This window comes from Microtus pennsylvanicus, chromosome 7 (assembly GCF_037038515.1).
Source record: "Microtus pennsylvanicus isolate mMicPen1 chromosome 7, mMicPen1.hap1, whole genome shotgun sequence".
NCBI lineage: Eukaryota > Metazoa > Chordata > Mammalia > Rodentia > Cricetidae > Microtus > Microtus pennsylvanicus.
In genome coordinates this window covers 41,192,233-41,217,970 of record NC_134585.1, presented here as the reverse complement: position 1 = coordinate 41,217,970, position 25,738 = coordinate 41,192,233, and positions in this window count along the sequence as shown.

The following is a 25,738-nucleotide window of genomic DNA, read 5'->3' as shown; positions in this document are numbered from 1 at the left end:
TCCTCTAAGAACCACCATCTCGCTAACCCTACATACTTTGCTAGATTTCTAGTACCTGGCATGATTGACCTCCTGTTGAGCTAGGGTTAAATCCAATTAGACAGGTGTTGGTTACCAGCATATATGAATGCCACTCTTGCATGTTTAGTGATATCTTACCATGATGATTACAGTTGTAGTTCATAGGCATCACAGCTAGGTAAGACATAAGACAATTGATTGCCTCCCTCACTGTGGCAACTTGAATAGCACCTACTGGTACTGCGAAAGCTAGATCACAGGAAGAAGGTTCTCTGGCTATATCCCGCTCAAATCTTCTGTAATCAATGTAAGAAATACATGGTATCATCAGCAACAGGAGCTACTTCAGGGTCTAGGAGGCAACCATGCACAGCAAGAATTGCTTTGGAAGTCTCCTGAGCCACCCTGACAAACCAACATTAATAAAAGAGATTGCTCATGCGGGGTACTAAAAAAATTACATATCTACAACACTGATGGAGAGCATTGTACAGCAAAGTGCCATAATTTAATTTTACACATATATGTATGTGTGTGTGTGTATATATATATATGCATGTATGTATATGTGCATGTATGTGTGTGTCTATACATATATATACATGCATTGATATGTAATTTAATTTTTAGGATCTAATCTGAAGAAGTATATTAGTCAGCAAGCATCTGGGAAGCCAATAAAGCAGTATAAGATTCAGCATCCTGTTTCACCCTCATCAATTTTCCTGGAACGTATTTTGCCTGTTGAAACAGAGCTGGTTTGAAAGCAATGAGAAGACAAGTGGGATCCCAGGACTGTGTTAGAAAGAATATCTTTCAAATAATCAATAGCTACATGAAGTAGATATGGAATATAAATTCCACCTTGTAATACTATTGTCAGCACATTCCTCTGCTTTAAAACTTGCCCTCAACCTCAGGCCCAGGGGCTCTCTTTCCTGTAATTTCTGATAGAACCTAGCACAATTGTAACATACACTCCTGTCAACAACGTCTCAGCTTGATGAAACTTTCCATTTATTTGACATATAGGTAATAAAAATGGTCGCTGGTAATAATAAATGATGTATAAAGTGTTCCTGCTCTGGAAACTATAATCAATAACTTTCCAGAATATCGTGGTTCAGATGACAAGCTCATTCTTAGCTTGCACCATTCCATCGTCTTAAATCCATGAATTCTACCCATTAATTTAATTACTAACAACTCTTCCAGCATTGTATAAGAGGACAAAACAAGACAGTAATGATTTCAAAAGTACATAACCATTTAACTTTTTGGAATATTTAGACATTCACTGTTGTTAGATGATTTTTCTTCTTAAATGCTAAAGTAATAAATACCATAAAATAACTAATTGAAATTATAATTGTTACTTATGTATTTATTATTGTAACCTTTCATTTTCTTATTAAAAGAAAAGATCAGGAAGTTTGCTGTGAGACTCTGTCACTTGCGAATGTAAGAAGCTATTCCTATATAATCTCACTAACATAACTGCCTACACACAATCTGGAAAAAACAGTAGACATGACGAACTGAAGAGTGGATACCATGAGGCTTCAACGCATCAACCCCACACAAAGAACTGCAGGAAACAAAGGACTGCTGAGTACTGGGAAAATGTGTTCCCTTGGGAAGAGAACACCAATGTGTTATCCAATACCAAACGATCAGTCATGAAAACATGCATAAAAGTAATCTTATCATGCTAAACAACTTTTATTTATGAATATACATATATGTATCTGACAACAATTGGTGAAATGAAGGGGCCATAAGTTTGAAAGAGAGCAAGGAAGGGTGTATGTGAATTTGGGAGAGAGGAAAGAGAAGAAAGAAATGAAATAATTATATTATAATCTCAGAAGTAAAAGAAATAAAAGAACAACAGAGTATTATACAAGGACTGGTAAAAATAAGTAACTATACATTTTGATGCTCTTATTCTTTTCAATAAACCATTGTAAAAGGAAAACAAAGTAGAATGGGTCACTGCATTACTGGAATGTTTGTAGCATCTACTTAGGAAGACCAAGAGGGTTAAGATGGAGCTTCCTTTGAGCACAGAATACATGTTTAAGCCGGGCGATGGTGGCACATGCCTTTAATCCCAGCACTCAGGAGGCAGAGGCAGGCGGATCTCTGTGAGTTCGAGACCAGCCTGGTCTACAGAGCTAGTTCCAGGACAGGCTCCAAAGCCACAGAGAAACCCTGTCTCGAAAAACCAAAAAAAAAAAAAAAAAAAGAATACATGTTTAACAAAGCAGTGACTATAGAGTGTCAGAACACAGACTATGAACTAAAAAACTAAATTAAGTTTCTTAGTTTGTATTCACTAGCAGGTTGTATCTGACATAATGTATTTAACTACTTGGAAATTTAGTTTTCTTATCTCTATTACTGAGAAAACAGCCTACTTATGATACTTACTTCAGAAAGGCAAGTGAACTTCCGGAAATGAATCCCTTACAAGTGATCTCCCTGCACAGCAAAGAAGAGCGATTAATTAGACAAGGAAGGAGATTGACGGTCATGTTCTCAAGTGAAAGCTTTGCTCCTTGTTTACTGCATTCCAGACCATTGAAAGGCTACATTGAGCAGGTAGAACATGGTTCTCATCATGTATAAAATGTGTTTGATGATACCAGTGACACATGACAGAGCTTTGCGATGGTTCCACATGTAGAAATACCAAATCAATTGATCTTAATTATAAGTTGTGATCTTCCCTGTTGTGTGTGTGTGTGTGTGTGTGTGTGTGTGTGTGTTGTGGTGGTGGTGGTGTGGTATATGTCATAGTGAAATTGTAGACTTTAAAGAACAGCTTGTGGGAGCCACATATCTCTCTCCACAATGTGTCCGAGGAGTTGAACTCAGGTCATTGTGCTTGCTGGTCAGCATGTTTACCTGCTTTGCCATCTCTCACCAACTCTTACTGTTATGTATTTCAGAAGGCAAATTTATGAATACTTTTATATTATCTATGTGAATATTTTGCTTACTTTTTTTCTGAAATATTTTAATTGTAATTTAGACCCTACTGACAACTCATTGCAATCTACACATACCCACTTTCTCCCAAATATCCACTTAAGAATTTGAAAGAAAATGTTTAAGAAATAGTATTAAGATCCAAATGACCTGAAACTTTCCAAGAATCATTTTTCATGTCATTTAAAATATCCTGCCATTTTCCTTATCTTTAGTTGTCAAAAATTCTTAACATAATGGTGCCTCCTTAACTATAAGGCATACATTTCTAGGTCCTAAGTGGATGTTTAAAATGTTATATAAGACTAAATCCTGTATATACTATTTTTTATTCTGTGTAGATGTATGTACCTTTAATAATCTTTAATTTATAGATTAGGTATTTTCTCAGTCAATGTTCCATTGCTGTGAAAAGACATTATGACAATGGCAACTGTTATAAAGGGAACTGTTTAATTGGAGTTTGTTTCAGTTCCAGAACTTTAGTCCATTATCAGCATGGTGGGAAACAGTGACATGCAGCAGACATGGTGCTGGAGAAAGTGCTGAGAGTTTTACAGCCAATCTGTGGTCATCAGGAAGAGAACAAGTCATTTGGGTTTAGCTTGAGAGTTTGAGACCCCAAATCTACCACAGTGACACTCTTTCTTCAACAAGGTAATACTTACTCCAACCAAGCCATATCTCCTAATCCCTCTCAAGTAATACTACTTCCTAACAATTAAATGTTCAAATACATAAGCCTATGGGGGATATTCTTATTCAATCAGTATAAGTATGTATACTTACATATTTGTACATACATATGTATATGTATGTACATATAACACATACCTGTGCAACTATTAAGAATTACAAATATAGCTGGGTGGTGGTGGCACACACCTTTAATCCCAGCACTCAGGAGGCAGAGACAGATGGATCTCTGTGAGTTTGAGGCAAGCCTGGTTTACAAGAGCTAGTTCCAGGACAGGCTCCAAAGCTACAGAGAAACCCTGTCTTGAAAAACAAAAAAAAAAAAAACAATAAAAAAGAATTGCAAATGTATAAATATATTATTATTAATTAAGGTTATAAATACTATTACTGTTTTTACTACTAATATTTAATAGCAATTACTATTACTTATGTATATTAATGTATATAATATAAATATATATCAGTAATAGTATACATAATGAAATAGCACAAGTAAAATAAAATACTGTAATAAAATTTAGATAAATGTGTTGTGTCTCTCCAAATGACTTATTATAGTATATTTACTCTGCTTTGTGTGATTATGCAATGCCTGCCGACTGGGGTATAGTCTTTTGAATTATGTAAGTACTATGGGATAGTATGAGTCTACTATGTATATTTGACTTAAATAAAGCCAAATACTACAATAGTAGATCAACAGAATTGATAATGAGCATAGCTACTAAGAATCAAGTAGGCATGCAATTTGTTCAGCCTGAACATACTGTACAAAGAAAAATGGGCATTCCATAAAGGAGGGAAATGGTGATGCAAGAATTTATCATACCTCCTAAAATGACACAGTGTTGACTGGGGTTTCTGTCTTGTCCAGTTCCCATAGCTGTTTAGCCCCAAAGAAATCACATGAGGTCTATATTAATGGTAAACTGATTGGCCCATTAGCTCAGGCTTTTTATTAACTCATAACTTATATTAGCCCATTATTCTAGTATATGTTAACCACATGGCTCAGTACCTTTTTCAGTGGGGCAGGTCACATCTTCCTTCTTCTGTGTCTGGACAGGACTGGGGAGCAATGGGCTTCCTCCTTCCCAGAATTCTTCTGTTCTCATTGACCTACCTCTACTGCCTGTATGGTTGTCCTTCCTATACTTCCTGCCTGGCTACTGGCCAATCAGCATTTATTTAAAACATAATTGAGAGAATATAGACAATTGTCCCACACCAGACACAGCATTTAAAATTATGGACTATTTATTTCTGGGATTTATCATTTAACATTTCTAAGTAAATTTCACTTTGGTTGAGTAAAATGAATTAATTTATAGTCATAGATATTTTTGAAAGGGTACCAACAAGTTAGTTTTCAATTAAGGGAAGCTCTGTAACACTAATTGATCATTACAAGAAAGAGGAGTGCAGATCATAATGGCTATTATTGGTGAGTACCTGTTTCAAGATAGCTTCCTTTTTTTTTATGCAACTACTACTTGGAAGACATATCTATTACTGGCAATGTGGGTACAAAGGACAGCTTAAACTATTACCAAATCTCATTATATGAAGCAATATAATTTTATTTAAAATAATGTATACAGAATAAGTACATTATAAAAATATTAATGTTGCTATTAGCCATGAAGAAACAAACACACTCAGAAGGAAAGCTACTGGGACAATGGTCTATACAAGTCTACATATCGCACAGTTTTGACAGTCTTAGAGACTGCAAATACTCCTGGGATATGAAATATACATTTATGGAAACTGACCTTTGACAGACAGTGAATGACATTTTATTTAATAAAACTGACACAACAAGTACATCCTCATCCTTTATATTACTTGTCAGTGTTTCAGTCTGTAGCGATTGATGCTGTTCACTCTCCTACAGTTAAGAAAAGATGCAAAATATCTTGACCAATTTCAGTTGTAAGAAGGCTAAACTTGTAAAAACAGTTATTTTTGAGAGAAAAGGTCACTGGTTTTCTAAACACAAAGACTTAGTACCATCATAAAAGAGAATTTATTTTATTAAAAGAATGATGAGCCAAGAAGGTCACGGTAGCTTGAAAAGAACAATCGCAGGTCATGAGCATATAAATCTTGAAAGAGGTTTTTTTTTTTTTTATTTAAGACAGCAGGATTATTATACTATTTGGTAAAAGTGCAAAAAGCAATAGGAGGTTATTCATGCGATACAGCTACCAATTAAGGCTTTAAAACGCTTGAATGTAGACCTTACTAATTCTGTGTCTGTTAACACGTATAAATAGGACAAGGATTATCATTTACATTGTTTCTGAAAGATAATACCGAACAAGAAATTAGTGAATGCATAACAATTAAATAATGCACTTTGTTTCCCAGCGAGTATAAAAATAATTTAACTTATATTTCACTTTATTTTGTCTATTTTCTTATTTTATTTGTTTGCTAGTTCTCTTGTATAATTATAATTTAAACTACCCAGATTTAAAAAGAATGATGAAAATAGTTATGAATGTTTCAAGGTCTTCGTGATGTTTTAAAAACTCTGGGGAGCTTGAGGGATACATATATCACAAAATATAGAGTTATGTCACTGTAATAATTTATCAACAAACTGTCCACTCTACATTATAAAATAAAATTCTATGAAACATAGGTGAGAGATTTGGCATTACTTACCTTATATAATACTAATAGAATTAAATGTTGTGAACATATTATCTACCACAAAGTCATTTTTAAACTAGTGAATAGGAATTAAATTTCTTAGCATGCTCAGAGCATAAAAAGCTCCTCTTTGAGTCTGAGCATAGTGACATTTTTTTTTTCTATTCCACATCTTAAAAACTATCTAATTTCAGTTCTGACACATTTAGACTTTGAAATTCAGTATTTTTTTAATCTTAGAAAGACAATGAGGTTAAGCATGCTAAAAACCTGTCTTTTAAAACCAGTTACAAAATGTGTGTTTCAAGGCAACTGAAAGCCCAGAATGTCACAAAATATTTTAACTCAGACAGAAGTACACAGAAACAGACTTACTTGGATCTAAGCTTCTGAGTAAGAAGTGGCAGAAACAATGATAATTTGATTAATTGATAGAGGCAAACAATCAGGTGCAGAAGTGAGAAGCTTCCCCAGAGCTATTATAATAGGAATTTAAGTCCACATACTCTATCAGCATCACTAATAAGAACCTACAGCTGGCTCTTAGCTAACTTCTACAGCAGAAGGAAAAAGATAATCACTGTAAAACACTTGCAGGACATTTTCAGTGAGTGAGATGGACATGAATATTGAACGTATGAGATAGGCAATATATTATATACATATGCATATATACTAGCATACACACATGCATATGTACATTTATATGTATATATTCAAATTAGTGTTTAGTGAATAAAAGTAGGCATGATCGAGAAATGACTGGGTGAGATAATCACAGACAGAAACTCAGAGTCAGATGGGGATGTTTGTAGCAAAAACAGAGGGAGAGATACAGCATCCTAGGGATCCTTGGGCTGGACAGGAATGAGAAAAAAGTGAGACCATTTGAATACTAAGCTAAGATGAAAACAGTCAAGAAAAGAAAAAAGAAAATGGAATATTAAAATATATAAGAACCACTGGGTCAATCACAAAACAAATACACAATCTGAAACACCAGAAAAAAAATAGAGAATAAGGGACAAAAACAGAGAAAGCATTAGAAGTTACAATTGTGAGAACATACTTCATTCATGATAGACTTAAAATTCTAGAAGATTGAAGAGTATCAGTGTGTATTGTATTAAAAACATCAGCATCAATAAATATACCCAAGCTGTAAGGCCATCCACAAAACCAAAAAGAATATCCAGAAATCACAGAAAGAAAACAAATTTCCTGTCTTGTGGAAGAAAAACACTAAACCAGATTATCATCAGAAACCATGTAAGTAGAATAAAAATGAATTAATATAGCAAAAATGTTAAAGTAAAAACCATGAGATTTGAGCCTTCTGTGACTGTGTAGATCTGTAATTGCAACACTAGTAAGGATGAAACAGGGGGCTTTGAGTTTAAATCTACCCAGGGATACATAGGGAAATTCTATCTCTCAAACCAAACTAAAACAAAATCTACAAAACCATGGTATTATCCATGGAGGCAGGGGGAGGAAGGAAGAAAGTGGGAACTTGGGTTCATATGTAAAATGAGAAAAGATTGTTTTTTAAAAATAAATAATTAAAAAAGACAAATTCTAGGAGAACACTGAAAATAATTGAAATTAAAAGCCGTCTTCTTAAAGCCAATGTTGGAAATGATGAAAATAAAAATACATTATTTTCCTTTTGAATGCATCTAAAATATATCTATATTATTAATAGCTATGTATTTGGCAACTAAAGCATCTTTTAAATAAGATGATAATCACAATATTACAAGGGACTGAGAAGGGATTACAAAAATAGATATCACATCTTCCACAAAATCAAGAGGAGCTTTATGTTATAGCAAATAATATTCCTGTAGTATTTAGCATCCTTCCACACAATGCTCTTGATAGCAGTGTCATGTTAAAAGAGATAAAACCTTATAGCTCTAAAATAATTTAGGTTAAGTCCATGATTATTTTTGAAGTCTTGGAAATGCTTATTTTGATATCTGACAAAGCAAGAAAAACATCTCTGTGTGTGTACAGACAAGATATACATATATGTTTATATATATATGTATATTATGTCATCTGTCTATGACACAAACACTCACATAGTTGACCTGATTATCAGTATCAGATTGCTGCTAATTGATAGTAATCATACATCCTATTCATCTCTAAAAGAATAGATATTCTCATCATTCACATATGAACAATAACCTATGGAGACATTCTCCAGATGATATAAATTTTGCATATTTGAAAATACGTAAAGTATATTTTCTTATATTTTTGTTTGTGAGCCTCACCTCTCCAGCCAGTAATTATGTTCTCAAACCACAATACATTCAAATAAAAAAAATAGGTAAAAAGAGTAAACTATTTAGAGACCAAATAAATACCTTTAGTCTTATTTTTAATGATGTCTATACACATATGGCAGAACAATATATGTGCATGGGAAGGCAAATTCTGACTGAAATCCAAAGAGAGTGTCAGATCATCCAGAGCTGTATGACAGGTAAATGTGAGTCACCTGACATAGGTACTTCAAAATGAATTTAGATTCTCTGGAAGTATAGGAGTCACTTTAACTGCTGAACCACCACCCCGCCCCCAGACTTCAAATTAGTCATTTAGACTAATTTGCATTTAGCATGGCTCAATCAAGAAATCACTGAGAATTAAAAAAAACAACAACAACTAATAAACACATAAATGTTTTTTTTTTCCTATATTTCTTCTTGCTACAGCATGGCTGTGGTAATACATATAAAACTGGACAGGCTCTTGGGACTGTTAATGAGGTAACCTCATTTTCAATCCTTCTTGCTTAATAAGGGACTGATTCACCAACACTGCTGCAACCAAAGGCAACATCATTTGGAACTATGTTCCATTTGCTAGGCACATGACAGGAGAGTAAGCACGAATCCTTGCTTTGAAACCCCGTGCTTATTTGGTTTAGTCTAACATAAGGTAAATCTAAATGAAACCCAGGCCTATGAGACCTATAGATATTGGCACTGTGGCGTTTGTGTTATGGTGTTTACAGACCATAGGGCCAGTCCATTCATAAGGATTCTGCCTCAAACCAGGCACCACTTCACGGTACGTGACAACAACAATAGATTAAACATGAGACCTGCCCCAGGCTGATGGGAGGAACTACCCTTTACATATATTCTTCCAAATCATCCTATACAAGTCATCAACCTGTGATTTGGGACAATTCTGAGACTGGATTGCCCTCTAGTGTTGACACAGTGACAACGCACTAAAAATGGTATTATAGCATCCCTTGATTGAGAGCACCATCTAGTATTGAAAAGCATGAATTAACCATAGACTCAGAGAAAAAGAGTAGCCTATGCAGAATCTTTGGAAAGTTAGGGACAATGCCAGATTGGAACAAATATCTGTTCCTTCAGTGTTCATAAAGCATTGCAGATCAAGGGTCAAGAGCGCTGAGAAAGCCAGGATGCACTTAAAGGCAAAAAAAATACTATAAATATCATATATATATATATATATATATATATATATATATATATATATATATATGGAGAGAGAAAGAGAGGGGGGAGGGAAGAGAAGGAGGGAGGTAGAGAGAGAACTAATTTTTAAAGCTCAGGAGACCTCTAGAATGTAACTATTCTTCTCCTGTTGGGAAGGAGTGCATCCTTTCATATTATGCCTAGAATCAAATGGGTCTTTAATAATTATCAGATTAATTTTAAGAACCAGAGCTGTCAACATTGGGGAGGTTATTAATATTTTATATTGATATAATACAACACCATGACCAAAACCACTTATAGAAAAGAGGGTGTAGTTTTCTTATGGTTCCAAAGAGATAAAAATGTGGTGAGGTAGGAAAGGAGGGTTGGCTAGAGTAAAAGTTGAAGGCTCACATTTTGAATGCTAGACACCAAACAGAGACTAAATTGGTAATGATCTGTGGTTTCTAAAACCCTAAAGCCCACTGACAGAGTCACACTTTCTCCACTGAGGCCATATCCCTAAGCCTATCCTAATAATGCTACCCACTGAAGATACGCTATTAAAACGTTTGAGCCTAGCCAGTTGGTAGTAGTGCACACCTTTAATATCAGCATTCGGGAGGCAGATGCCAGAAGATCTTTGAGATTTCTAGGCAAGGCAGGTCTACAGAGCAAGTTGCAGGACAGTCAAGGGTCCACAGAGAAACCCTGCACAAAACAAAAACAAAAGCAAACAATCAGAAAAACAAAAACATAAAAGAGCAACAACAAAAACCACCTGAATCTATAGAAGACAAATTTTTTCAAGTCACCATGGTAAAGTCCATCCCTACTTTCATGTGTGCTAAAGAGCATATCCTACTGTGTCCTAAAAGAGAGTGTAATCTACTCATTTTAGTACAAGAGGGTCAATATGAAGCCACCAGGCAATGCAAGTAGGAAGGGAGAACAGAGTGCATATTTAAACTACTAAGCTGCAACAGACAATGTGATTACATAGGGACTACTAGGGCAGTTCATGGAATTTCTATTTCTTCGTCCCAGGGAAAGACAAAATGGTTCTTATAACTGTTGTTCATGGGATGTTGAAAAAAGAATTATGTAAGCACAGGATAACATGAGACATGCCAAGGAAGGATAAAACCCTTTCTGAGAAATTTAGGTACTGTCCCTGGCCTCCTTCTGCCACATCCTGTAGGTGGGTGTAAGATGGCAGAGAGTTAACATCACAGACTCTAGGAAGGAGTCAGACAAGTGGTAGAGCAGACTCGTTTAGTGCAGGTGTTAGGCAGACTTTTATACCCCCTTCGCAGGACCCAGTGGGCAGGGTCATCTGGAACGTTGTGATGTCTCACCTTTCTTTGCTCCAGCCATCTAATGCCATGGTATCATAATCAGTCTCTGGGCTCTTCAGCAGAATACCAATGGGCATGTGCAATTGGCCCTGAAGGTGTTTCCTCCCAGGCAGTCACAAGGTACTACCTTATTCAGGTATTTATAGCTTATAGTTATCCAAATTACAGAGTTTTAAATTTGTTGTTGAAGACAGCTTTGTAACATTGTAACCTGCCATAACTCTTTTAAGATTTAAATAATTTCAGTGAAACCACATAGCTTGCACTGCCCTGTGTTTTCTACATTCAAAGGGACTGGAAGGCTAGTCAGGTTCTACTCTGTTCCTCTGCTCATTATTCATCTGATACCTAAACTTTTAGGTGGGTCTCTTCCATAGAGGCCCTCAGCGTGCTATGTAATAGAATACCCTAGCCTAAAATGTTAATAGTAAATATGAGATAGTAATCTTTAGATTCTCAGGTTCAACACCTCCTTTGCTCACATTGTTAACATTAAAAACTCCTCAATACCTACCAGGCAGTCCAATAAATGTTACTGACTGCTCTGCACCTTTATCTAAGAGATTTTAGCACCTGTGTCTAAGAGATACATTCTCCTTGATCTTAGGAGACCAATAAGCAGTCCCTCAGGAGGCTGTTAACTGATTCTGTCTTTAACCCAAACTAGGCAGTGACTTTCACCCCTACCGTAATGACAGGAATAGAAGGTAACTCAGTTCATCTACCCACGAATATTAGAGAATGGGAATTCCTCTCCCCATTCTCTAAGAGAAAAGGAAAAATGTGAAAACTTCTAATCAGTCTTTGGTTTATTGTACAGTCTATCAAGATTATATCCCATTACTTTGTTTCTCTTTCTTCTGGGGTGCTGACGTGTAGCAAACCATGTCGTTACTGTTCCCTGGGTGCCTTACCTGGAACCATATTTTATCTTCCTTCTGTATTTGCTCCTCTTTCTAGTCATGGTTTATGATATTCTGTCCTGATCATATTTACTCTTTTTTTTCTGGTTGAGATGTTGCTCTGTCATAAACATTTTGTCCAGCAACCTGGCTGAAAAGGAATAGAGGAGAGCAATATCATATTGAGAGGACGTTTTCTTAAGTTTATTTTTCATCCTGACCATAAAGGAAAGAGCTTCTCTAGATTCGTGGCTGTATGTGGCCTGTCTCATACCTAAGACAGGCCACTCTGTAAGGCGATGATTTTCTGGCTCAGGCATGCATTGTATAAACACTACATAAGACCTGATGGTTATACTGTTGGTCCATTATCAGCTTCATTTCCCTTCTGAGAAATTTCAGTCTGCATCCAAGAGTCTTACCTTTCAGATAGGAAGCCTCTTCTTGGAAGGTTGGACAATGTCTAACAACTGTGCCATCGTATATCACCACTCAGTTTCTTTCATTCATATGCTGCTTCTTCAATGGATGCTGCAGTAAGAGGTGGGCACAGAGTGAGAAAAATAAGTCAAGTATTACAGGTGAGGAGTATCCATCCTCTTTCACCTCCACTTCAAGTTCTCCTTCGTACTTCTCATCCAGTTATCCTATAGAGAGACACATTTCTCTTTTACATTTACTTCATCTAGTGTTTTCATATTCTCTCTGGCAGCCAGTCAACTGACAAGTGGATAACAACACCATCTCAGTACAGCAAGTTGCTGTCTTTGCTTGGTATACTGGGTTAAGCAGTCCCGAAACTAGCTATTATTTGTTTTATTTGATTTTTTAATTCATTTTACATAGCAACTATAGTTTCCGCTCCCTCACCTCCTCCTGAAACCCACCTCCCTTCACTCTTCAGAAAGGGTAAGGGAGTCAACAAAGTCTAGCATATTAAGTTGAGGCGGGACCAAGACCTTCCCCACTGCTTCAAGGCTAAGTAAGGCATCCAGCCATAAGGAATGGGTTCCAAAATGCCACCTCATTCACCAGGTCCCACTGCCTGAGGCCCCTCAAACAGACCAAGCTACACAACTGTCATCCACTAACAGAGGACCTAGTTAGTCCCTAGTTAGCTGGGGACCAAGCAGGCTCCCCAGCTGTCAGTCTAGAGTCTGTGAGCTCCCACAACCATGGATCAGCTGTCTCTGTAGGCTAAAACCAGCTATCATTTTAAGATGTCTCAAAATTCACATGGTGATCCACAGCCCTTAACATATGAACCACATTTCTGCCCACATGGAGTTTTGAAGACCAAACTGGAATTTCCTGTCTGCCTTGTCAATTGTTTCCAAAAACCTAGGCCTTAGTCTAAGTTACCCATTTCCCAGATGCCATGAGAATGAAAAAAAAAAATAGGTTAGACCATTGAAGTATTTCACAAAGTTAATTTGACTGAGTATTTACCAAGAAAAATGTGTCTTATATGAGAGCAAAACACATACATCCTCAAACTATGAGGCGGAAAGAGCATACTTAATATTTAAGAGAAAGTGATTTTATCCTAAACAGAAACCTCAAAGGTTTTAGGCATGACAAAATGGGAGAAAAACTTTGCTAGCTATACATCTGACATAACACTAATATCTAGACTATCCAAAAAACTCAGAATACTAAGTATCAAGAAAACAAACAACCCAACTGAAAAATAGCCTTTATAACTGAAGAGAGAGTTCACAAAAATACAAATGACTAATAAATACTTTAATAAATGTTCAACATCATTAGCCATGAGGGAAATGAAAATTAAAACTACTTTGAGATTCCATCTTATACCAGTCAAAAAGGCTATTATCCAGAAAACAAATGACAGCAAATGTTGCCAGATCATGGGGAAAGTAGAACCATTGTTAAATGGGAGTGTAAATTAATGCAACCAATATGAAAAACAGCATGGAGATTTCTAAAAAAGCTAAATTAGATATACAATATGACCCAGGCATAGAATTCCAGGAGAGATAACCAAAAATTCTACATCTTACCTGTACATCCCATCCACTGAATCTGCATTTACAATAACCAGGAAATTGAACCAACCTACTTATCAGTTGATGCATGGACAATGAAAATTTGGTATACAAATAAAATGAGATATTATTCTACATTAGACAAATATACACTTGAGAAATGTGCATGACTATAAATTGTAGTAAAAAGGGTGGCGGGGCTGCGTCTCCAGCACCCTGGCCACCTGCACAGCTAGCGTATGCCCTGAAATAACAACACACAAACGGTATTCATTTAAACACTGCTTGGCCCATTTCTATCTAGCCTCTTCTAGGCTAACTCTCACACCTCGACTAGCCCATTTCTAATATTCTATGTAGCACAGCTAGGTGTTCTTACCGGGAAGATTCTAGCCTACGTCCATCCTGGGTCGGAGCTTCATCGCATGCATCTTCCCGGGAGCGGGGAGCATGGTGTCTCTCTGAGGCGTCTGCTCCCGAGAGGAGGGCTGTGGAGTCTGAGCTCACTTCCTCTTCCTCCCAGCGTTCTGTTCTGTTTACTCCTCCCACCTATCTTCTAACCAATGAGGACCAAGCAGTTTCTTTTTATTTGACCAATGACCTTCCTCCATCAATAAATGGAGTTTGAACAATATTATACTGAATATGATAATTCAAGTTCAGAATAATAAACATATTCACATGATGGATGCCATGAGAAGTTTAATAGCATTGTATTAATCCTGTATATTAACTTTGGTAGAATAGATTTTTTAACTATTAATTGTGCTTATCCAGGAATACACAATAGTTTCACATCATTTAGTATAATTTTTTTTCTTTTCTGTGTATTGAAATTTCATTGTAGAAATCTTTCATTTCTTTGATTACATATATTCCTAAATAGTTTTTTGGGAGAATAATTTAGAATGGAATATTTTTCCAATTTTTCTCAAATAATAGACAGCATGCAAAAATAAAGGCTAAGATTTTTGTTCTCTTTGGTAATGGATTTTGTATTTAGGGGGGAGGTTTTATTTTGCACCTCACTGCAAGTGTTTATTAGTTCCATAAGTTTTCTAGTAGATTCAATTGGGTTTTTTCAGTAAATAATATTTCTGTATATAGAGATCATTTGGCTTCTTCTTTTCCTATTGTCCTTTTTATGTCTTTTTCTTGTCTAATCGCTATAGCTAAGACTTTTAGCACTGTATCAAGTTAGAGACAAGAGAGTGAACATCCTTGTCTCATTCATGATTTTACACAAAATGTTCTCAATTTGTCTTCATTTAAAATAATGTTTGTTATGGGATTGTTATAAATGACATTTATATTTTTGAGATATATTTCATCTATTAGTAAAGTCTCCAGAACTTTTATGATGAAAGTACATTTGAGTTGCCAAAGATCTTTCCAGCATCAAGTGAAATAATTTATGCCTTTTCTGTTATTCAGTGTCTTTATGTAGTTTATTATCAGTTAGTGATTTATGGATCTCTAGCCAACATTGTCTTTTGGATGAGGCTCACGTGGTCATAATATAGAATCTTCTAAATGTGCTTCTAAATTCAATTTGAAGGTATTTTAGTAAGAATATTTACATCTATGTTCATCAAAGTAATTGTAGTTTTCTTTCTTTCTTCCTCTCTTTGTTTCTTACATTTAATTTTTTGGTTTTGATATCAATATGATAATGGTGCATTTAATCAATACCTTTTGATAACAGACTCTAGTGCCAAAGACTGTGGTAAGTAGCAAGAGCTCATCCAACTATGTCCCATCCTATTCTGGTTATAAAGATTGAAAAACAAATGAAATAAACAAAAATTCAAAATCTGACATACAACACCAAGAGAACAACTAATTGCAAAATTCTGTCTAGGGTATGCCTATTATGATATTTGATTAATATGGAATTTTGAGACAAAACGAAGCATTTATAGGCACATCCAGATGTTTCATGAATAGTGACTTATTCAACTAATATGTCATGGCTCTGGTTCACATTTCCTAATCTTCTTTAGTATCTATTTCTAAAACTCACTTCCTGCATAAATTAATTTGCATTCCACTCTTCTTTTTGAAGTAACATGCTAATCTACACCATGCTTTTATTTATTTAATCATTTGCTTTTATGTTTAACGACAAGGATTTTCCCATCAATCAATAGTTGGACATAAAACTGGATGTCATTATACAATACAGATGTAAGGAAAATGTTAATTTATTTACTTTGAATAAACAGGTGTATAGAATATTCAAGGCAGTCCTGACCTAATTGAGTGAAAGTCAAAAGGGTAGGGCTTGGGTCTTTCTGGAGTATGGTAGCCTCTGGTTTTGAAGAAATAAACTGCATCTTATGAAAGGGACTGTAAAGAACACTTGGTAAAATGTTAAAGATAATGCCAAGATTACAGTAAAAAAAGAAGATGAAAATGTTTGCTCTTTAATTCAATGAATTCTGCCAGCAGCATACAAGCTTTCAAAAAGATCCTGGAGCTCTGTATAGGAACTGAAGCCAGCAACATCATGATGATACAACTGTGAGATCACAGAGACCCCATGTTAGCCAGGTTTGCCATTCCAGCCTATAGAAACTGAGGAAGGGAATGCATGCTAATTTCATTTTTAAATTTCTGGCAATTATTTTCAACAAGTAACTAATTGCTGCAATTCATTTGGAATGATATTTAATAATCTAAAATATTTAAAGATGTACTAAATAATACATCCTTCCAAGCATAAAACAATGTTTAGAAAGGTCTAGAATATTGATTTGCTCACCTTTTCCTATTATAGTTTATAAATAAACCTAATACACATGCAATATATATATTTCACAATAGACAAATATTTATTGCAGTAATACTAATATCACCAATCTCAAAATGAATTGCTTATTAATTTTTAATGTGAGGCATATGATGAATATAAAATGGGAGAAAATATGGCACTTACTTTGGGGGGAAAGTAATGAGTAACAAGATTTCTCCTGATGAACTAAGGTCATGAGAGAGAAACAGTACATTACAACTGCCGAAAGAAGAATCAACTAGTAATTATATGTCAAGTGAATATATGTATTTATTAAATTAAAGGGAAATTCACCTATTGAAAAAACAAGGATTAAGATAAATAAAAATTGAGAGAGTTTGATATCAGTAGATTTACAAGAATACAGGGAATAAATAACTTAAGGAAATAATTCTAAAAAGATGGGTAAAATTAGAGTACCTATTTTATTTGTGTGTGGATAAAATATTCTTTCTTCTCTTGAGGTTTGTAAATTCTATTTTGGGGCCAAATTAAAATATTATTACATTGTACAGTATGGTTCTTCATGTACGTAGAAAAGCTGACAAGGATAATTATATTTCAAGTTGAGGCAAATAAAATTATTCAAGGGTGACTTGTGATCTTTATGCTTTTCATACGCTGTCAAAATGTTGACACCAGTAGTCCTTTTTTATGTAAATAGGAAGCCACCATATTATTAGCATAAGGAAAAAATATTATCAGATCACTAAAAATTTAAATGTAATTATATATTTCCTCAGAAACAAGAAAACATAAAAAACGAGGAACAAGACGAACATTACAGGAACAAAAACATAAACTAAGATAGATGAGCTTTAACTTATCACTAAAACAGTAAGATATATTAAAGTTGTATAGTTATTATTGGCTTTTTAAACATTTGGTGGATCTACCAGAAAAGGAAAGTTTAACTGTAATAAATATTGCCAATATACCTACTCAATAGGTTACATTTTCCTTCTCAATTATTATTTTTCTTTGTTTTGATTTTTTTCCACAAAGACTTAAGTAAAACATGTGATTTTTGTAATGGAAGTCCTATTTGGACTTAGAAAAGTGCATCAATATTTGAACATATATACTCTCATTTAATTTCTTTGAGAACAGCCAACATTAGACATATTATTTGTATAATCAAGAAATAATTAAATGTAGCCATCTCTTGCAAAATATAACAATTAGTACCTTAACGCCTCAAAATATACCTTCTAGTAGGAAAACTAAGAAATGGACAAAGGAAGTTGAGAGAGAGAAACAGAGAGAGGAACTGAGAACATGAACCACAAATTTCTGTTAGTTGATAAAATTTCAACATTTGGTAAAATGATAACCTGAGTTGCATGGCAGTGTGCTCTCTGTGATGCTTTAGTAAATAAACAATGATTTTATGATTTTATATATTCAACTGGATATTGTTTAGGCTACAAACAACATCAATTTTGCTGTCTTCACTTAATCATATATCTGGTGTATGTATATGTGTACATATATATATACATGGTTAAGTACATGTGCATGTTGAAAATTTAGAAGTTATAGGTAAGAATAATCATATAAAAAGAGAACTTCAAATTTTGCGAAAATGAAGGTGGGACATAGGAGTGCTGGAAGCAGGGGACATAGAAAGGATTGGAGGGAGGAAAGAGAAGGGAATATGATGCTCTGATGGAATTATATTTTAATTAATATAAAGAATATCATAAAAGTATTACCATCAGGCTTATATATTGTATGTTTAAAGTGTATCCATCATAAAGATATGCAAACTACTACAATAAAATTACCTTTTTAAATAAAAAACAACAGTATTAAAAATTCCATTTTTGGAATGAAACCTAAGTGACTTTAGGAAGATCTGTATTCACAATACTACCTACACAATGAACAAAGCTCTTTCTATCAGGAATCAGAAGTTTTAAAAGATATGTAAAATAGAGTTCTAGGAAATAATTAAACAACATTTATACTTTTCTAAAGACATTTAAGTAATTTAAATTCAACTCTAATATCCTATGATAAAAGACAAATAATGACACTTAAATTGAAAAGTAATTTAAGTTATACATAAAACTTCAAAAGCATATTTTTTTTTTACATCTGTCAGTGAATCTTTAGAAAAATTAGATGTGGGTTTATATTTGATATAGTCTGTGCCTCTTTAGCTTTTGATAATGAATAGGCTTTTATTTTTAATGGTTGCTGTTTCAATAAAGACAGCAAAATCAATGCTCTGTGTGTAGTCAAAATTAAATGTCTAGAAGATAAAAATAAACACTTAAATTCCATAGCAGTAGGGTTATCTAGAGAAATATTTGATGTGATAATGAACAGAGTAGGGTACAATAATAAAACAAAGAAAATTAGATTTTACAGCTTTTTTATTGTTTTAGTCAGCGTTAGGCATTGGTCAATATGCATCCCAATTCCTTGGACAATTTGACTAGATAAGTACTATTATTATTCACATTTTCTGTATGAGATTAAAGGATAAAAGTAAAATAAACATGGATAGAACATCAAGAAAATTAAAATAATGGTAGTATACACAATGGAATTCAATTAAGCACCCATAATGAAATTTGTAGAAAAATAAAGGATGTTAGAAATATTAAACAGAGTGAGATAATAATCTAGGCCCAGAGAAACAGACAAGATATGGTCTTTCTCATATGCAAATTCAGCCTTTAGATTTTTACATTTTCTGTATTTAAGTTGTCATATTGCTAGAAGGTAGGTAGCAAGAAAGGAGATGTGGGAGGCAATTAAGAAGCTTTGAACATAGGAAACATGGGAAATAGTAAGGCATAGAGGTACTGGAGTGAAAAGTTTAAACAGGAGGAGAGAAAGAGAGAGAGAGAGAGAGAGAGAGAGAGAGAGAGAGAGAGAGAGAGAGAGAAGACTTGCAAATAATTTTTACATAAAACATTATGATAATATTACTTTCAAAACATGACATACGACATAAGTTAAAAGCATTGGTAATGAAGTAGCTCAATAGCTCCTAAAAGGAATATCTTCATCAAACTCCTCAAGACTCAAGGATCTATGTGGAAGAGGAGACACGAAGATTGTAAGAGTCAAAGGAGATGGTGAACTCCATAGGATTCAGACACATATGACAAGGTACATATGAAGTCACAGAGAATGTGGCTGCATACATAAGACCTGCAGGAGTTGAAGTCAGAGGGAGCCTTAGCACTGAGAAAGGGAAATGGACACAATGCCCCACCCTTAACCAAGGAGCTATCTACAACTGATACTTGCTGGCAAAGAAAAATCAGTGTATTATGGTAGAGTTTCATTAGAAATATCTTCATGCTTCAGAGCAGGCCCCATGAATAAGAGTAACTCATAAATAAAATATGAATTCAAAGATATTTTGTGGACTTTTTATTTCATTTTGCTATGTTTGGGTTCTTTTTTTTTACTTATTTTGAGATTTTGTTAGTTTTTTTTTTGTTGTGTTTTTAATTATGTTTTCTGTTTCTTGTTTTATTTTTGTTTTTGAAAGAGAACTAGAGAAGAGGAAATAAGTTGGGTGAGTAGAGAGGTGGAAAAGATCTGGGAGGAACTGGGGGAAGAGCAACCTTGGACAAAATATACTGTGGAAAAAATATTCTTTTTAATTAATAAAACTGTAAAAATTCCTTTCTAAGAAATCAATATCCCCTGTAGTTTGGCACTAGGGCTCCCAGAATTTTCTTTCTCTTAACATGAGGTTCCTAGAGAAATTCCATTTTTTTTTAAGGATTCATTGTTACTCATAGTCAAACCAAGGGACAAAATTGTCTCGTTAGAATATCTTCAATATCTTCATTATTGCCAAGATGATTAAAAAACCACTTTGGCAAGAAATGTGGAAAGAAAGGCTTTGTGAACACTGAAAATCCAAAGAGAAAAACAGTACTCAGGAACACTTTGGAACCGATGCTTCTTTTGTCCCCAAAAGATGAATATGTATTCCTAATTTGGCTTGGAAACAGAGAACCAAATGTTCAAATAAACATTTCCTTAAAGAAGTGCATGTATGTTATCTTAAGTATTTTTAATGATAATTTAAACCTAAGAACAAAAGTTAACTTAGCAAGAATTTTCTGCTAACTCTTATTTGATAGGATTTTATCTATAAGATATTAGCAGCAATGAATTAACTACCACTTAGGAAATCAAGAAAGAGAAGCTGTCTCAAGACATGCAGCATTTGCTTGTGGTCTATAGATTCACTTCTCAGTGTGTTCTATACTTTTTTTCTATGTAAACTGACAACTCACAGCAATATGTGTATTGTCACAAGCAATTAATCTGACTTCTTTGTGTTATGGAAAATCCATACCCAATTCAATATCCAAGAATAATGTGATTAATTATGTATCTAATTATAAAAGTGAAACTTTATGCATGTGGTGGGCTGCATAACAATCAGGTAATTTCTCCACAATTTGCTGTGATCTAATTTGCTCTAAAAATCTATGCTATGAAAACAAAAACCTAAGCTAAATGAATAATAGAAAATAGCTTGGAAATATTTGTAAACATAGTTATCAAAAATGCTAAAAAAAACCCACGGAGATCCAAAAGGTACAAAGAAAAAAATAACAGAAAAATGTACCACAGTAGAAAAAAAATGTCTCTTTTCTTTCTATTTTGTGGAATAATTTGAAAAATATTGATTTTTGCTATTATTTAAAAGTCTGCTAGAATACGGTGCTGTTACCATCTTGTCATAGACTTTTTAGGGGGTTGAGAATCCTGTAATTAGAGCTTCCATATCACTAGAGGCTATAAGTATATTTATATTAATTATCTGATATTTACTTAAATTTATAAATGGTATATATCCAAATAATGTGTGGTATATAAGTTCAATGGCTACTTACAGGAACAGGGGCAACACCAAGATAATATGGAGTAAACAAAGTTCCCTCTCATCATTCATGTTGATCTTAATGATAGTTGAATAATGGAAATAACATGCTCAGTTAACCTTTTACTTCCTGTATAATCTAGCATCATCCAAGATGGCTAGAATCTTAGTAATACATACAATAGTTAGTATCCCAGTGGAGAGTCTCCTGAATAATTTTTTTCATACTAACCAATAACTACATTACCATTGACATGGTCTGGAATATCTCTGTATTTTTCCATTTTAGATGGCATAGATGATAGTCCAACATATCATCATGTTATGCCCAGAGGAAAAAACAATCATGTAACATAAGCCTGGAAAAAATTGTACCACTAGTACTTTTAGCTTAAATGACACCAGCTTATCAATACATTCTCTACCTTTGCCTTTTTGGAGGCTTACATACCTAGGGAACATAAACACATTTAACATGCAAAAAAAGTCTGAACAATTGGCATCACAAATACATATACATGTAAACATATACACAACCTGCTTTTGAAACAAAATTCGAAAATCTTTGCATTAGTAGGATACGTCATCTACAGTAATAACAAAAATCAAAAGTTTTAAACCATTTTTACACATTTTAAATAATTTCGATAACCACAAATACAGTCATTTTCTGAATTTAACTATATTTCATGAATATACAATCCTAAAATTCTTATTTAGGTAAAGCAAAAATATGTAGACTAAGTTTTAAATAGCAAGGCAGCACAAATGTATGCTTCTTGTGTAAAGTGTACTGATTGCAAATGTCAGAGATGTCAAAGTGAATCTTTTTTTTTTGCCATTTTATATGGTAAAGCTCCAGATGTGCTAGTGTATAAATAAGGACATTTCTTGATCATGTTATGTATATTATATTCACATGCCTTTATTCTATCAGCTTTTCATTGTTGATGTGAAGACAGCTCTCATCTCAAAAGGAATAAATGACATTTCATTTTAGAGTCAAATATGAGTGACATGGCCTGAAGTTGTCCCACATACTATAGTCCAATATGGTAGTAGTTTTTGAGGTTCGTTTAATGTGAATGAGATTTCCTGGAAATAAGATGTGACTGCAACGGCTGTTTGACTGCTTAAAACTCCAAAGATGCGGAGAGATTTCAATGTTACAAAGTCAATTGTCAAATTAACATGGCACATCCTTAAATGCCATATGAGCCACTTACGTCCTTTTTCTGTACATGACCTAGCATCTTTTTTTATCAGTAGGAAATCATTTGCAATGCACAGACAGACCCCTATTTCCTACCACTGCAGTAGTAATAATGCTGATAGCCAGCATTTAGTCTATAACAGAATTCCCTCCATTCTTCTACGGCCTACCTTCTTGATATTTCCTCTAATGAATTTGAAAATTTTCCTTATAATATTAATATAAAAAAATTCATAAAATTGCTACCTTCCTGCAACATACTTTGATTGTCAGTCAGATTGACTCCTAATTAAACCATCTCTTTCTTTCCTTTTGAGGTGAGAGCTGTTTTTTTTTTTCACCTACAATAGTAACAGAGCAAAGAAAGTCATAAATCAAGGCACTTTTAAAATACTCTGGAGGAAACATCAGGCAGATGAATTTTTCTGGCTAATGTTGTCAACTTGACACAAGGTACTTGGGTCATCTGGGAAGAAATCTCATGAAGAAAAGGCTTTCATCTTATTGGCCCATGACTACATTTTTGGGCTCCTATCTTCATCAATAATTTATATAGGAGACACAGTCCTTTGTGGGCAGTGCCATTCTTGTGTTCTGAATGTGTAGAACAGCAGGATAAACAAGCCATTAGGTGATAGTCAACAAGCAGTCATTCAATGCCTCTGCTTCAGTTCCTGCCTGTCTCCAGGTTCCTGCCCTGTTTGAGTTCCTGTTTCAATTTCTGTCAGTGATGGACTGTGACTTGGACAGATAAGACACATAAGCCCTTTCCTCCACAATTTGTGTTTAGTCATGATCTTTATTTAAGCAACAGAGAGCAATCTAGGACATAGGATAATACAAAGCAGGAGAATATAAGCTGTAGACCTCATGTAGCACTTTATGGAGTTGTCAACTTTTAATTTATTATAAGTCAGTGGATTTTTCAATATATTTTGAAGTGAGGCAGGAAAGCATAGGGAAAATTTTAGTAACATGGTACTTGCTTGCTTTTTGTTGTGAATACCTCTTTCCCTTTCAAAGATGTCAGAAGACGTTAAATTATATATATCACAAGTCTATTTTCTATCATAAATGTAAATTTTGAAATTGATGATCAAACAAATATAGAAATCCTAAATCTAACATTGTCTTTATGTGAAATTTTGTCTTTAATTTAATAATTTTATAATGTTAAAAACACAAGTGAGATAATAAAATATTTAATCTTATAATATTATTTATGACAAAATGTTGATTGGCAACAAAAACATCCAAATTGCATGTCAAAATTGACCAAATATGTATGGAACAAAACCCCCAAAACATGCAAAGGAGTATCTACACATAGGGGCCACGTTTGCTTGCTCTTTTATCATATCATTTACACTTACAATTAAAGTTTCTCAAGACCAATCAGCATAGACAGTTTTTGAGTTACAAAATCTTGTTTAACAATTTGCTTCCTGCTTAAGTGTCAGGCATTAGTTATGTCTCTTTTTGTCAGAGTTAATAATGTTGTCCTTTGTCTATTATATACAGCATTACACAAATATTTGCTGAGTTCCTGAATGCTCTTGTCTACAGGATTGTCATCTGCATTATGAACATGCTGGTATTTAGCTCCAGTTTGCCATGAAGAAGACCGAAAGTTCCATCAAACTGTTGTCAAATATTTGACTAGTCCAATAAAACAAATAATATCACAAGGTGTAAAATACCTTATATGGATATGACAAGTGAAAAATTTATCTAAAGTATGTAAATATTTATGCACATTAGTAGGAAGCTTAAAAATTAGAAAGCATGATTGGAAGAGAAATATATAAAAATACAATCTGATACATAAATTAATTCAAAATTTCACCAAACATTTGAACTAAAGCGTCATACAGTAGCCTTGTCAGTCAGATTTAACTAATACATATAAATTGCTCTGATAAGATTGAAGGAAACAATTGGTACCTACAAACTATCCTCTGACATCCATACAGGCACTAGGGAGAGAGAGAGAGAGAGAGAGAGAGAGAGAGAGAGAGAGAGAGAGAGAGAGAGAGAGAGAGAGAACCTGCATATGTGTACACTAACAATAGTAATATATTAATGGCTAATAAACATGAAATCTTTTCTCTGGTAAAAGAGAAAAATCTTTGAATACACTCAGGCGTTGGACAGATCCCACAAATTACTGCAGACTCAAATGGACAGGTTTGAGCACACTTGAAAGAGTTTGCTTTGAGACGACAGCTCCTAATAACCCTGATTGTAGAAGGATGCTCAGGTAAGGGCTTTTGTCTCATTCAGCTACCAGTCATGGACAGCCCAAGAATGCCTGGTAATTTCTGAAAATGGCAGCAGATGCTTACATTGTCTGCATTATGTTTGTTGGAAGAGTGTACCTCACAGTATTTTGGAAGCTTTTGCCTGTATTTCAAAGGAAGCCAGACAGTTAACAGTAGTTTGCCATTAATAAATATCTATAACTGAAAATCCCTAGGCTAGTTAATACTCTACCAAATAAATAAAAATAAAATGAGGCAGCATGAATGTACATTAGTATGAAGAGTAGTGTACTTTGTTCGTGAAAACTTAAAATGGCACAATCCTATGGATTGAAGCTCAGCCACAACTAACAAAGATATGCATATCCCAAAACTTCTGTCTAGGAAGAAGAAAAGCATATGCTCATCGGGTTTGTATTGTTCAAATATTAAGAACAGTTTATGTGTCTTTTCTCTGGAGATTGGTTTAATGATCCTGATAAA